Source organism: Oryctolagus cuniculus, chromosome 12 (assembly GCF_964237555.1).
Source record: "Oryctolagus cuniculus chromosome 12, mOryCun1.1, whole genome shotgun sequence".
Lineage (NCBI taxonomy): Eukaryota > Metazoa > Chordata > Mammalia > Lagomorpha > Leporidae > Oryctolagus > Oryctolagus cuniculus.
The window spans coordinates 33,820,967-33,835,635 of record NC_091443.1 but is presented as its reverse complement, the minus strand read 5'-3'; positions in this window follow the sequence as shown (position 1 = coordinate 33,835,635).

Genomic DNA, 14,669 nt, shown 5'->3' with positions numbered 1-14,669 from the left:
AGCTGATTATACGTACTAGAACATTTCCAAAGTTGGGCCGCCCTTAACCTGCCTCAGGACTCTGTATTTGAAAAATATTGCATCACCTATTTGTACCACATGCATGTTTCGTGTTCCTTCCATCTTCTGTCCACTGAATAACGCTGCAGTGAATATTGATGCACAGGTGTGTTGGACTCTTGGTTTTCAGTTCTTCAAGGAATTGACTTAGGAGTGGAATTGCTAAGTCTCTTGATGTTATTGTTTTGAAGTTTTGTTGAGCTTTTGGGGAGCTGCCAACTATTTTGCCATCATAGCTACAGCATTTTACATTTCCTGAAGTAATATGTGATGGTGTTAGTGTTGTAGTTTCTTAACATTTTTAATTTTCAAGTTTTTAGTATCGTGGTAGATGTGAAATATCTCAGTTGACTGGGATTTGCATTTTCTTAATGACAATGATGTTTGGTGTTATGTGCTATTATTTTATTCTTTTTTTTGGAGAAGTATCTGCTCAAATTTTTGTGCTTTCTGCAATTGACTTGTGTTGTTTAGTTGTAGCTTTTAATATTTTTGGATATTAATCTTTGTCATTTATATTATTTCAAAATAGTTCCCCTATTTTATGGATTGTATTTTCACTTTATTGAGAAGTTTTGAAAGCTTGTGGCTTGATAATTTATTTTTTATTTGTTGTTTGCATTGTTACTAGCATAATTAAACACTCTATGGCCAATCCAAGGTCCTGTTTTCCTCTAAGAGTTCTATGATTTTAGTTCTTGTTTTCAGCTGGGTGATATGTTTCTGGTAATCTTTGTGTATGGGGAGACTTCCAATCTTTTACTTTCAGAGGTGGAAATCCAGTTGTCCAGCACCATCTACTGAAGAGACTATTTTTCCACACTAATGAACTCAATAGTCTTGTCAAAATTCAGTTGACCTGGGAGAAGGCAGTTTGCCTATTGGTTGAAATTGCTTCATTTCACATAAGAGTACCTGAATTTGATTATATATTACAGCTTCTGACTCTAGGATTCTGCCAATGCAGGCGTTGGGAGGCTGCAGTGATGTCTCAAGTAATTGAGTTCTTTCTACCCAGCTGGAAAATCTGATTGCATTTGCAGTTCTTGGCTTTGCCCTTGTCCAGCTCTGGCTTGTGCAAACATTTGAGGAGTGAATCTGCAGATGAGCACTCAGTCTATATATCTATTTTTCTCTCTATCTCTTTACCTCTCTTTCTCTACCTCAAAAATAAATAGTTTAACATAAAAAATAATCAGCTCTACATACACATATGAAATTATTTCTTAGATGTCTATATCACTACACTGGTCTACATGTTTGCCTTTTTGTCAGTACTACAGTACTTTGATTATTGTAGCTATGCAAGTCTGAAACTTGGAAATATGAGTTTGCCAACTTTTTTCTTCTGTCTCAAGATTACCTAGGCTAATCAGAACCCCATAGAATTCCACATTAATTTGAAATTGGGATTTTCCATTTTTGCAAAAGTTGCTGTTGAGATTTTGGTAGGGATTACATCAAACCTGAAGATTAGTTTGGGTAGTATTGATATAATAACAATATTAAGATTTCTAACCCATGAAATGTGATACCTTTCTATTTATTTGTGATTTCTTTAACTTCTTTCAGCACTGTTTTCCTGCTATTTAGAAACACAGATGCTTCTGTATGTTTATTTTGCAACCAGCAACTTGATTGAATTTGTTTATTAACTGTAGTAGCTCTCTAGTGGATTATTTGAAAGTTTCTCAAAATGAAATCATGTCATTTATGAATAGAGGTAGTTTACTTCTTCATTTACATTTTGAATGCCTCTTATTTCTTTTCTGATGTAATTCTCTGTCTATAAATTCCAGAAGAATATTAAGTAGCAGTGGTCAAAATATTCATCTTGTCTTGCTTTTGATGTTAGAGAAAAGTGTTCACTGTTTTGTTGTAAATATGATTTAAAGTGTGGCTTTTTCACAGTTGGCCTTAATCATGTTAAGGAAGTTCCATGTTGTCCCCAGATTCTTGGTGTATTATATCGTGAAAGATATTTTTATCAATCAACCATTTGTTTTCAACTGAAATTATCATATATGCTTCTTCCCCCTCCCTATTTTGTTAATGTGTCAAATTGCATTGATTGATTTTCTTAATCTGTATTCAACATAATATTCCTGGGACACATCCCTCTTTTCAAAATGCTGTTGCATTTATTTTGCTAGTGTTTGTTTTATGCCTATCTATCCATATCTCTATTTATCTATCTACCTAACTTTCTATCTACTTGTCTATCTAGAGAATATTGGTGTGTAGTCTTATTTCCTTTGGTAGAAAGACAATAATGAACTCATGGAATAAGAAGTGTTTTGACTTTTAACCACTTTTTCTGTTGTTTGGAGGAGCTTGAAAAGGGTTTATATTAATTCCACTTTAAGTGTTTAATAGAATCCACCAGTGAATCTTCTGGTCCTGGAATTTCTTTAGAGGTTTCAGTTCTTCAATCTTTATTTTCACAGGCTTGTTGAGATTTTCCTTTTGAGTCAGTTTAGGTATGTATTGTCAAGGAAATATGTCATAATGTCTGATCCATTTGTTAAATATATACAATTTTGAAATCATTTGTTCAGCTTTTAATATGTGCTAGATCTTATGTTCTCCACTGCAGAGAAAGAAACAGATGACTCAGTGGCTTCCCCAGTGTTCAGATGTCAGTGGTAGTTAAATGTGTGGACACTTACAGTTATCATAAAGTGACTATTATTAGGAATTTTGGACCACCACGCTTTGGAAATCAAGTATGAATCAACCCAGTGATCAATTCTACAAGAAATATGAAAAAAATACTCATCCATTTCTACTACTTCATACTTACTAACATTTCCAAATCACCATTCAAATTATGGAACCACAGTACTCTATGGTATAGTTTTAAACCTGCACTTACTATTTTACCATATCAATCCAAACCAGCTTTCCTAAATCTAGCATTCCATATACCCTGGTGTTATTTGTTGACATATGCATCCCTTCTTTCTAGCCTTATGTTCTCTTTGAGAATTTTGAATTTCCTACAATAGTGTTTAGCATAGTGCTTTGAGTATACAAGTGCAATATATTCTGTATATGAATGTATTACAAGAGTAGCTGTATGCTAGAACAAATGGCAAATTTAGAATCAACTATGAAGATGTGGAAAAGGCTTTCTGTGATGAGACCAGCGAATGTTCAAAAAATAGGGAGAATTTGAAGTAAGAAAGAAAAATTATTAGCAGTACCTTCACTCACTTATTTCTTTTATGTGTGTATGTTTTTTGACCATATATTTATACTTCTACTTTTATTAGTATTAATTTTCTATATCTTTCCTTAAAATCACAAGATATTTATCATCATTTTAAAATATGAATAAACCTGTTTATTAAAAACTTTTATAATAGTATTTTTCTCAATAATTTCATGTTGGCATCCTTTTAGTTTCCTGCTATTTTCTTTATTGACTTACTGGTAAATGCTAGAATAAATAGCACTGCATATAGAATTTTTTAAAATTTATTTTAATGCATATTTCAATAGGATAGTAAAATGAAAAATAATATTTTAATGCAGTAACTATCATTTATATCCATGTTCCATGAACAAAAATAATTTTTCTTATTTACATAATAAATAGAACTCTTGGCAAATAATCACCAACAACCTAGTCTTTTTTAGGCAGATTATTTGAAAGAATTCAGTTTGGCCATTTGATAGTCTATTTCTATGATCTGATAGTCCTATTATTTTTCTCTACTCTCTTTCATTACAGAATGAGTAGTGCATTCTTTAATGAATTACAAAAGTTTTTTCAATGTATTTTTTATTGACATTAGATGTTCTCAAACTTTGCTGAACATCAGAATTATTTCAGTGATAAGTTAATTTTTGACTATCACTGGGGCTTCAGATATAATCAGATCCAGAATATGCATGTGCAGCTTTATTACTTACAAGTAATTCTAATACTGATGTGTGGAAACAAAATCAGAGGATTGGCCTATAGGTTGTTATAGTATCTGCAAAGTTAAAACCGTTTGCTCTTCATTTAAGTGATTTAAAAATATCTATTATTTGAATTCCTTGATGTTACATGGATGCAAGAATATGATTATTTCATGAAAATTGATGATTTTTGAGAAAGTCAGCTAAAATTTTCTTCACTTAAGTAAATTTTAGTGTTTTCCTAAAGATATATTTTCATTATTTAAAATGAAATGCTTATTTTCAAATAATTAGAAAGCTACTTTTATTAAATCTCACTACTCTTACTGACAGTTACCATCTCATCCTAAATTAATTACAACTTGGATGCCTTTTGTGCCCTAGAAAAATGATCCTCAGAAAATGATTTTCAAAATGAATCTGTCAAACTTTTTATGCATGCAGTTTAACCTATTGTCGAAGAACATTCATTCTTTTATGCTAAATTGTTACAAATTAGCAGGTAATTTGTTGATATTGCTAATTATTTAATTGTAATACTCTTGTAAATTAAACAAACCAAATGCTAAAATCAGAAAACTAACTTATTTTATCTATAAAATATTTAGTATAATTACTCTACTACTTCTGTTTTAATATAATAATTAGTTATTCATCTTCTTTCTTTTTCTATATTACTGATTTTTGTTACACTGGTACTTATATTTTATCTCATTATATTCCCTTTTCATTTATGAATACTTAAGAATACATAAATTCTTGCTCTGTACCATATGCATGAACTATAGAATGGTATTTTGTAGGTAAATTTTTCTTTGAAGGGAAATTCAAGTTATTGAGAAAGTATGTTTAAAGAAATATATTCAAAATTATTTGTAAATAATCTTGAACATTTAAAAATTTATTTATTTACTTAAAAGTCAGAGTTAGAAAGAGAGAGAAAGAGAGAGAATGAAATACCTTCCATCCGCTGGTTCACTCCCCAAATGGCCACAGTTAGGCTGAAGCCAGGAGCTTGATTTGGTCTCCCTCATGGATTGCGTGAACTCGAGTACTTTGGCCATCTTCTGCTGTTTGCCCCTGGCCATTAGCAGGGAGCTGCATCAGACACAGAGCTGCTTAGACACGAACTAGTGCCAATATGGGAATCGAGCAACACAGGTGGCGGCTTTACCTGCTACACCATCAGGCTGGACCCATCCATCACTACTTTTAAAATTAGCTTGAAGAGCAGTATATGGAAAAAACATTAAAACTCTCCAGAGGGGGGAAAATATTTAGTTATATTTAATTACTGTTTATTGTGTTCCTTACAAGTTCAAATTTCCTCAGATTTCAAAATGTGGCCGAAATTGTGAATAATATAGGACTTTGATGCAAAGCAAGAGAACAAGCCAACATTAGCAACTTAGATAATATTTTAATGATAATGTTTTTTACTTGATTAAATAGTCAAGTTATCTAATATTTTCTTTTGAATCAGTAATACTATGTCTTATATCAATGGCAGTTTTACTATCTAACATTTCAATACTCTATATTTTTAAAATTGTCTCCCAAATTTGTATTCGAAAAGCAACAACTGCATTCCAGATCGATCCTTTCTGTAGTGCATCTAGTATGCTGATTTAAATGTCTGTTTAGCACTAATGATAACCAAGACAGTTTCTTTCTAAAGAGACTTTGAAGTTAGAGAGAAGATAAAATAGTGGATAATTAACCAATATCCAATTACTAACTGTAAAGTTAATAAGGGAAACTAGTCTCCTAGCATGCTGATTATTTGAATTCTGAAAAATACCTAATATGTGCTATCATTTATTTTTTTTCTCACCTTTTCAAACTTAAAACTATTGCTGTTGCATAATGTGGTGTTGAATGCATATTTAACAATTTTATTTTTTTCCTATCTTTAATGTCTATGAAAATATCATTAAATTATAATATTTATTCAGTTTTTCATTATTACTTATATATGTAACTTGATTTTCAGATATTCATCTCAAGATTCTTGAAATTGAATTAACTACATGCTAGTTAATCTAGTTTGGCTACATGTTTCTGTATTAGAATTATCTCTCTTTACTCTATTGCTGTTAGAGCCCTCATAAATAATTGTTTTATAAAACCAAATAAGTAAACACAAGAGAAGATTAAGTGTACTCTGATTAGTAGATTAACAATTGATATTTACAAAGTACATCTACAAATAATAAGGGAAAGAATTTTTGCCATCTTAGTTAAAATGAATGATGATGAGAGTAACTTCAGACATGAAGAGCTAGTATTTGAGCTATAGACTTAAATATTTAAATATTGGGATGAGAGTGATGGTGTGGGTAAAGAAAACTGTTGAAGAGTAAATTCATATGATGGAGTTACTGTTGTGCAGTTTGAGGGGGAGAACAGAGTAATAGATTGTCAGAAGTTCCTGAATTGATAAATTGGTGAATAGTGAAAAGAACATGATTAGGACTATATGTGATATATGATTAGACCCAAGACAGCTTTCAGTAAATAATACATACCTAAGTGTAATATTATCAGACTATATTCAAAACTATTCACTTTTGATTATGGTTATTTGATTGATTTTTCAAGAGTAAAAAAAATCATTAACGTAGTAGAGAATATAATTCAAGACTTCTGACTCTTCAGTGTAAGCACTAGAGCATATACTGATGGCCTTTTTATGGCATAACAGAAATAATTTATTATGCTCTAAAAACCATGATCTGGTATTTTGGGTTCCAAGCCAGGACATAAGTATGTTATTAGAGCAGTAACTACTTCACTAAACAAATACAAATTGGTTTTATTTGTAAGTGTGATCTAACTCACTTAAATTATTTAAACACCATTTACAAATGCAGTCAGTTCTAAATTACAGCTGCAACTGTATCTTCAAAATAGAATTTTTTTTTTTGACAGGCAGAGTGGACAGTGAGAGAGAGAGACAGAGAGAAAGGTCTTCCTTTTTGCCGTTGGTTCACCCTCCAATGGCCACCGCGGCAGGTGCGCTGCGCTGATCCGAAGCCAGGAGCCAGGTACTTCTCCTGGTCTCCCATGGAGTGCAGGGTCCAAGCACTTGGGCCATCCTCCACTGCACTCCCTGGCCACAGCAGAGAGCTGGCCTGGAAGAGGGGCAACCGGAACAGAATCCGGCGCCCCGACCGGGACTAGAACCTGGTGTGCCGGCGCCCCAAGGCAGAGGATTAGCCTAGTGAGCCGCAGCGCCGGCCAGAATTTTTTTTCTTTATAAGAAGTAGAAATCCTAGATTAACTCTGAAGAGTTGACACAGCACTTTCTCAGTTTCTATGAAAGGCTTTAATCAGTGTGAGTTGGCTAATCTATTGTAGAGCAGACATTTAAATTTATATAATCATTAATACTGTAATAATTTTATGTTATATTGGGTTCACATGATAGCGATGCACTTATCTGGTTATTGATATGGTGTGTTGAGTCATGTTTTCATTGATAGACATGGCCCTGGGTAGACACAGCAAATAAGCAGTTTATGTCAAATGCTGTCATTCTTGGTAAATTCCCCAAATCCAAATAGGTAGCCTTTCCCTAGATTCCTGGACATGCTCTCTGGAAGTTGAAAAAATTATGGGAAGGCGCGTATAGCTACAATCTGTGGAAAGCATAGACAGGAGGTTTTGTTTTCATAGAATTTTATGTAAGAGTGAGACTATTTTAATTGTCTTAAAGAATGGTGCCAGAGCTAATGTAGAACAAGCTATGTGATAATTCCAACAAGCCATATGGTGTTGCCATTACCATCTCTTTAGAAGATTAAACCCACTCAGGAAGTAGGTGATAAATACTTTAGTATTGTCCTGTGCCATGAAGAAGGAGTTGGGTTTGGGGATACGAAACTTCCAGGCAAATTCACTAAAAGTTTTAGAAAACTTCTATGACCATATAGAGTCTGCTTTTAATTAGATCTAACACCATTTGTTTATAGATTGGTTCCCAGTGGTAGGCTGAATTGAACTTAACCTACTCATTAGTCACCAAATATTAAGTAATCAGCTTAAGCAAACAGCTGTTATGTTAATTTAGAGGTATTAAGCTGCTTATAATGAGCCAACAACTGAATGGAAGGGGAAAGTACCTAACTATATATAGGACTCTATCTGTGCTCCCTTAAAGAATGATTTTCAGACTAAATAAGTACAGTGCAACAACCAAAGCCAAAATTTCACTACCATAACAGTGTCTTAAAGTGTTAAAGAGTTCAAGATAGTGAAATTAAAAGTGAAGGGAAAGGAAAAGCTTAATGCTTCATCACTGTTTTAGTTTTAAATGAAGCATGCCTTTGTCCCCAGTTGTATGGCTTATAATCACTACATTTTCTAGAGGACACATAATTTACTAAACTAAATGTGGTAGTTGAAAACCCATATAAATATGTCCATGGCAGAGTTGGTAAGAAATATTTTTGGATGAATAAATAAAATTGATGGAAATCATTTTCAGTTTCTCAAAATAAATAATTTTCATTTATTCTTCAATTTTCTAAAGGGAAAAATTGTACCTTTTTAAATCACCAAAATAACTTCTTAAATGCTTAACTTACATCAATAAAGCATTTGCCTAAAGATCAATTGGTAAAAATAAACTGTTATAATGCTTTTAGTTTACTCACATGACATAATGTGATTTTAAATTGAACATGTTATATTTTTTTAAAAGACTTTATTTTTGTTTTATTTATTTAAGAGGTAGAACTACAGATAGAGGGAGAGAGAGAGAGAGAGAGAGAGAGAGAGAGAGAGATAGGCCTTCCATCTACTGGTTCATTGCCCAAATGGCTGCAACAGCCAGAGCCATGCCTGTCCGAACCCAGGAGCCAGGAGCTTCTTCAGGGTCTCCCACGTGGGCCAGGAGCCCAAGCAGTTGGGCCGTCTGCTGCTGCTTTCCCAGGTCATAGCTGAGAGTTGAATCAGAAGGGGAGCATACAGAACATGAACCTGTATTATCTAAATGAGGCTGTACTGCTATTTCTGACACAATTTCAGCTACAATTAATGTAATAATACCACTAATGATAAATCTAACAAAAATTAAGTACTTGCTATGTGCTGGGGACAGTTTACTGCCAGGTTATATTCATCAATGCATCATGTTCTTATAACAAGCCTGTGAAGAAGATAAATATCTGATTATATATAACATTTATTTATAAGATCAATAGATTATTATTTATATAAAGAAATATAATTTTTAAAATATAAATGACTATTTCAAGAAGTTGAATAACTGCACCTGGGTGATCCAATCCAAAAGATTCAGAAGATAAAATTTAAACCCAAAATTCTCCTTTGCCCCTGTCAGTGTCAATTCACATCATGTGAGACTAAAAATGATTTTGCCAGAATAAAGCATTCTTAGAAAAATAATATTTTCTTATTTGACTACAAAATGTAATATGCAAAAGGTCTAAGTGGATTTTTTATAAAATTATTTTAAGTGCATCATTGGTGTTTAGCCCAGCATTTAAGAATGCTTTGTACTACGTTGGAATACATAGGTTCCATACCCACCTTTGACCCCTGATTCCAGATTCCTCCTAATTCATATTTTGGGGAACAGTGATGATTTTTCAAATAAATGGGTTTCTACTGCCCATGTGGGAAACCTGGTTTAGGTCATCAGGTCTTGGTTTTGCCCCTTGGGTCTATACCTGGCTAATGTGAAAACTTAAGAGAGTGAACCAGCAAATGCGAATCCTTCTCCCTCTCTGTCAAAAAATAAATAAGTATACATTTTTAAAATATATCACTATATATATTTTCTTTTTTGATTTTAAATGTTTATTAATAATATAAAGATAACAGACTTCATATAGTTCATAGACACAGTTTTTTAAAATTTATTTGGCAGAGTTAGACAGTGAGAAAGAGAGACAGAGAAAGGTCTTCCTTCCGTTGGTTCATCCCCCAAATGGCCGCTAAACACACATACATAGATAGGTGGACCAATAGATGATAGATAGAAGATGATAGAATCAAGTGCTACACAACATTTCCATCAGTGAAGAACCTTGTGTATGATGATGTCCATATAAAATTATAATGGAGCTGAAAAATTCATATCACCTAATAATATCAGAGGCATAATAGCTTCATAGTGCTAGATTTTAGCCATGTACTTCTAGTGGTACTGGTGTAAACAAATCTACTGGTCCTGCAGTTAAAGTACAAGTGTAATACAGGAAGGAAGGGAATATCCTTGTGTTCTTACAATTCTATCCATAAATCACATTGAATCTGCTGAAAACTAGTTAAAAATTAAAGTATTACACATGTAACTGTGTAGTACATAATATCTGATTAATGTATTTACTATACCATACGTTCTGTCATTGTTTTAGGAGTTAGTCCTTATTCTTACAAAAAAATACTTACTGGAAAACAGTTTGCACTGTTAAGCTACCAGAAGTCTCATGCATCTCAGTTTTGTTTTGAAAATTTATTTTATTTATTTGAAAGGCATAGTTGCAGAGAGAAAGAGGGAGAGATATAGAGAGATATCTTCCATCTGCTGGGTCACTCCCCTAATGGCCACACTGGCGCAAGGGCTGGAGCTTCATCCAGGTCTCCCATGTGGATGCTAGGGCTCAACCACTTGAACTATATTCCAGTGCTTTTCTCAGGCCATTAGCTGGGAGCTGGACCAGAAGTGGAGCAGCTGTGACTGTATTGCATATTCTAACAATTTTAATGTTAGAAGTTTCTAAATTTCCCCATTTGCACTATTTGTAGACTAACCCTTCCATTCTTCATGGATTTTTTTTTCATTATATTTCAAAATCAATTTGTGTATCACACATACACACACAAGTATGCTTCTGTGCATTCTGCTCTATCACATTGCCTGATGCCATATCAATTTTTCTATTCTTAGAGTATTTTATTTAACTACATAAGACTTAAATTAACTTCACAGTCTTCTAGAACTTAGTATCTACTTTTACTTGCAGTAATTATCTTTTGCTGTTCTTCATGAACTAGTAAACATTGAGGAAGAAAAAGCCATTATTGTACATTTGAATCTTTCTGTTCAGGAACATAATGTGATTTGTTCAAGTCTTTCTCTGTTTTTAAAAAAGTATTTATTTATTTCATTGGAAAGTGAGACAGACATGCACATAGACACATACATGCACACACAAAGTGAGAGATACCAAGAAAGATCATCTACCACTCTTCAAATGCCCACAACAGGTTGGGGTGGGCCAGGCCACAGAATTCCATCTGGGTATCTCACATGGAGGACAGAGACTCAAGTTCTTGAGCCATTACTTGCTGTCTTTCCTGTGTGCACATTAGCGGGAAGCTGTAATAAAAGCAGAGTAGCCTGGGCTTGAACCAAGGATTCCAGTACAGGATGCAGGCATCCAAAGTGTTTTTAACCTCTGTCCAAACACCCACTTCCAGGAACTTTTTTGTTTCTTAGTTAAAATTTATAGTATTTGCTTTATAATTCTTCATATTTCCATTAAATTCCATGGTAAATTTTAAAATTAATAGGTATTATTTTGGTGATTTTTTTCTGTGTTACATCTAACTTGATGATGGTTCATCTTGAATTGCAAAGTAATTTCTGCAAGTCTCCCTATCAGTTGTATAGCCTGGAATAGTTAAGCAATATTACACAATTTTTAAGTTGCTATTTCAGGAACCCAACAGATGTGAATTTTCAAACCACCTTATCTTTTGTCACCTGTTTGCCCTCAGCAAAATTGTTTAGATATCTTCATCTCTATTTCCTTATCTATAAAATAGAGTTATTAACAAAAATAAATTCCCCTAGGTTTCTTGTGAATTCTAAGTAAGTTAGCTGTGGAATGGTTATAATATTGTCAAACAATGATAAATACTCAATTATAAAACTTCAATTGTTTTGTTTCTGAGTTCCCAGATGTAGGATGTTAGCTATTTTCAGTAGCATTATCTATTACTACTAAAGTAAGTGAAAATATTGATTTAATGAGAAAGTCAGTATGATGAAGAAAAGGAGAGATGTGTTTGGAATCAGGGAAATTTATTAACTGAATGTTCTAGACATCAACTCTAGTGAGACATCCAGAATCTTATCACTCCTGTCAAAACAAGCAAGAGCACCACTTGATTCTGGAGCACTGATGTGTGGCAGTTGAAGGAGACTATTCTCTAAATAGTTATTTTGGTAAAGTTAAAGTGTTTATTCTAATGGCCTGCATTGTGGCTGGCAAGTTAGATAGCTCTCTGCAACATTTACATCCCGTATCAGAATGCTGGTTTGAGTCCCAGCTGTTCTGCCTGTGATCCAGGTCCCTGCCACATTAACTTCAGGTAAAAGAGCTAGACTTGTCTAATTAAATACAATAGGTCAAACACATATTAAGAATGACTAAAAAGAGCTAACCTGGCAGAAATGAAATAAATGGAAATTGGAATGTTAAGCACAGGATCTGTTGTTGAGACAGTAATGTCAAATTATGCCTGTTGGAATAATTACCAGACTCTGCTATGTAAATGCTTGGTTGTTTACACACACAGGCACACGTTAAAAGACTTTGGATCTGAGCCATACTGAAAGCAGGAACTGAAACCGCATGAGCCACGGCCCTTGAAAGGATGGAACAGAAAATATATGTCATTGTAGTAGGAAAATTAAACTGACTTCTCCATATATTATGAGAGATTCACGGGACATGGGGATTTCAGTATCTCCTCTGATAAACTGAAACTGTGGGTTTCAGAATCCTTGTGGTTGAAGAATATTCAAAGGACATAACATTGAATGAAGCCCCATTTTTTATTATTGATCAGCACAGCTCCTGGATGCAGCAACACAAATATTTTGGAGAAGGACAAAATGACTTTAAAGAAGGATGAATCGATAAACCCATACATTTACACATTTATTAAAACGATAGATGAGGGGCTGGCACTGTTTTGCAGCTGGTTAAGACCCCACCTGCAATGCTTGCATCCCACATGGGCACCAGTTCAACTCCTAGCTGTTCCGTTTCCAATCCAGCTCCCCACTAAGGTATCTGAGAAAGCAGTGGAAAATGATTCAAGTGTTTGGGCCACTGCAACCAACGTAGGAGACTCAGATGAGGCTTCTGGTTCCTGGCTTTGGCCTGGCCTAGATCTGGCCTCTGTGACCATTTGGGGAGTGAACCAGTATATGGAAGTTTCTGTGTGTGTGTGTGTGTGTGTGCCTCCTTCTCTGTGACTTTCAAATTAAAAAAAAGTAAATCTTGTAAAAAAAGAATTTTTTAAAAAAACTACAGAAGAATATTGGCAAAAAGTAATATTACTGCAAAAGAAGAGAAAATGAATTTTTAGCAAAGGAACAGTTATTGGATAGATATTTTGGTGTTTTAACCTCGAAAATACAACAGTGGGACAATAAAACTATTTAAGTGATCAGTAAAAATATATTGACCCAGTTTCTGTATCATGTTGAAAAAACATGTGAAAGTAAAGGTAAAGACTTGTTTCAGGTGAATAAAAACTTTGCCGCTCATTCATAGAAAAGTTAAATTGAATCCAGATGAGACAGAATGATGGTACAACATATTACACAATTTAATTGGTATGTATGTGAGTAAATATACACAGTCATAAACTGTGAAAATTAGTAATTGGGCAGATATTTTGTTCAGTGGTTAAAACCTTGCTTGAGACACCCACAGCTGTTAAGGGAGTCCTTGGGTTCACGTTGCAGCTCTGTTTTCAATCCAGTTTCTTGTTGCTGAGCACTCTGAGAGATAGAAGATGATGGCTCAAACAGTTCAGTATTTGTCACCCACATTGGAGATTCCTGGACATTCCCAGTCATGAGTATTGTGGCACTTGAGGAGTGAACTCTTGGTGGGAGCTTTCTCTCTGTCTCTGTGTTTCTCTCTTTCTCTGCATCTCGCTTTCTTTCAAATAAATGATCAAATTTAAAAAGAAAAATAGCAATGGTAAAAATTACTGTTTTGGAGGTAGAGAGAGACAAAATTGAAATAAGACTGAATTAAAACATTCTAACTTCATATTATTCTAAAGGAAGCTGGTAGAAACCATGCTTGCACTTAGAAATTTCTGAAGTCTGTCATAAAATGTAAATGTAATTGTTAAAATTATAAATGTAGAAAATTAATATCCAAAGTATTAGAATAAATAGTAGAGAAAAAGCAAATATGATAAACGAAATAATAATCCTAAAAGGGAAAAAAGGGAGAAATATATAAAATCCAAAATTGAAATTATGAGAAAATACCAATGTGTTTATGTATAAATTTATGTTAAACTAATACTTTCTATTTATAATATACTGTTTGATCACAATATGCACCAGTGCATACTCCTGAACATATCTTTATATAGTCTTATAAAATCACTGTATGTGTGACTTTAAACACTACACAATCACAATATTTATCATTGTATATTATTCAACATATTTAAAATGAATAGAAGTTATTGAACACAATAATATATGTGCATATGTAATTTTAGCTATTACAACTAAAATTATAATATATTAAATTATATACACATGTATTTATATATTAACCAGTGCACATTTATGTTTATGCAAATTGATAATAAAAACATAAATACTTCGATCATTTCTGTGACTCTACAGAACTATAAAACTATTTTGAACCTGTATATTCCTACAATTAAAACACTGAAATCAT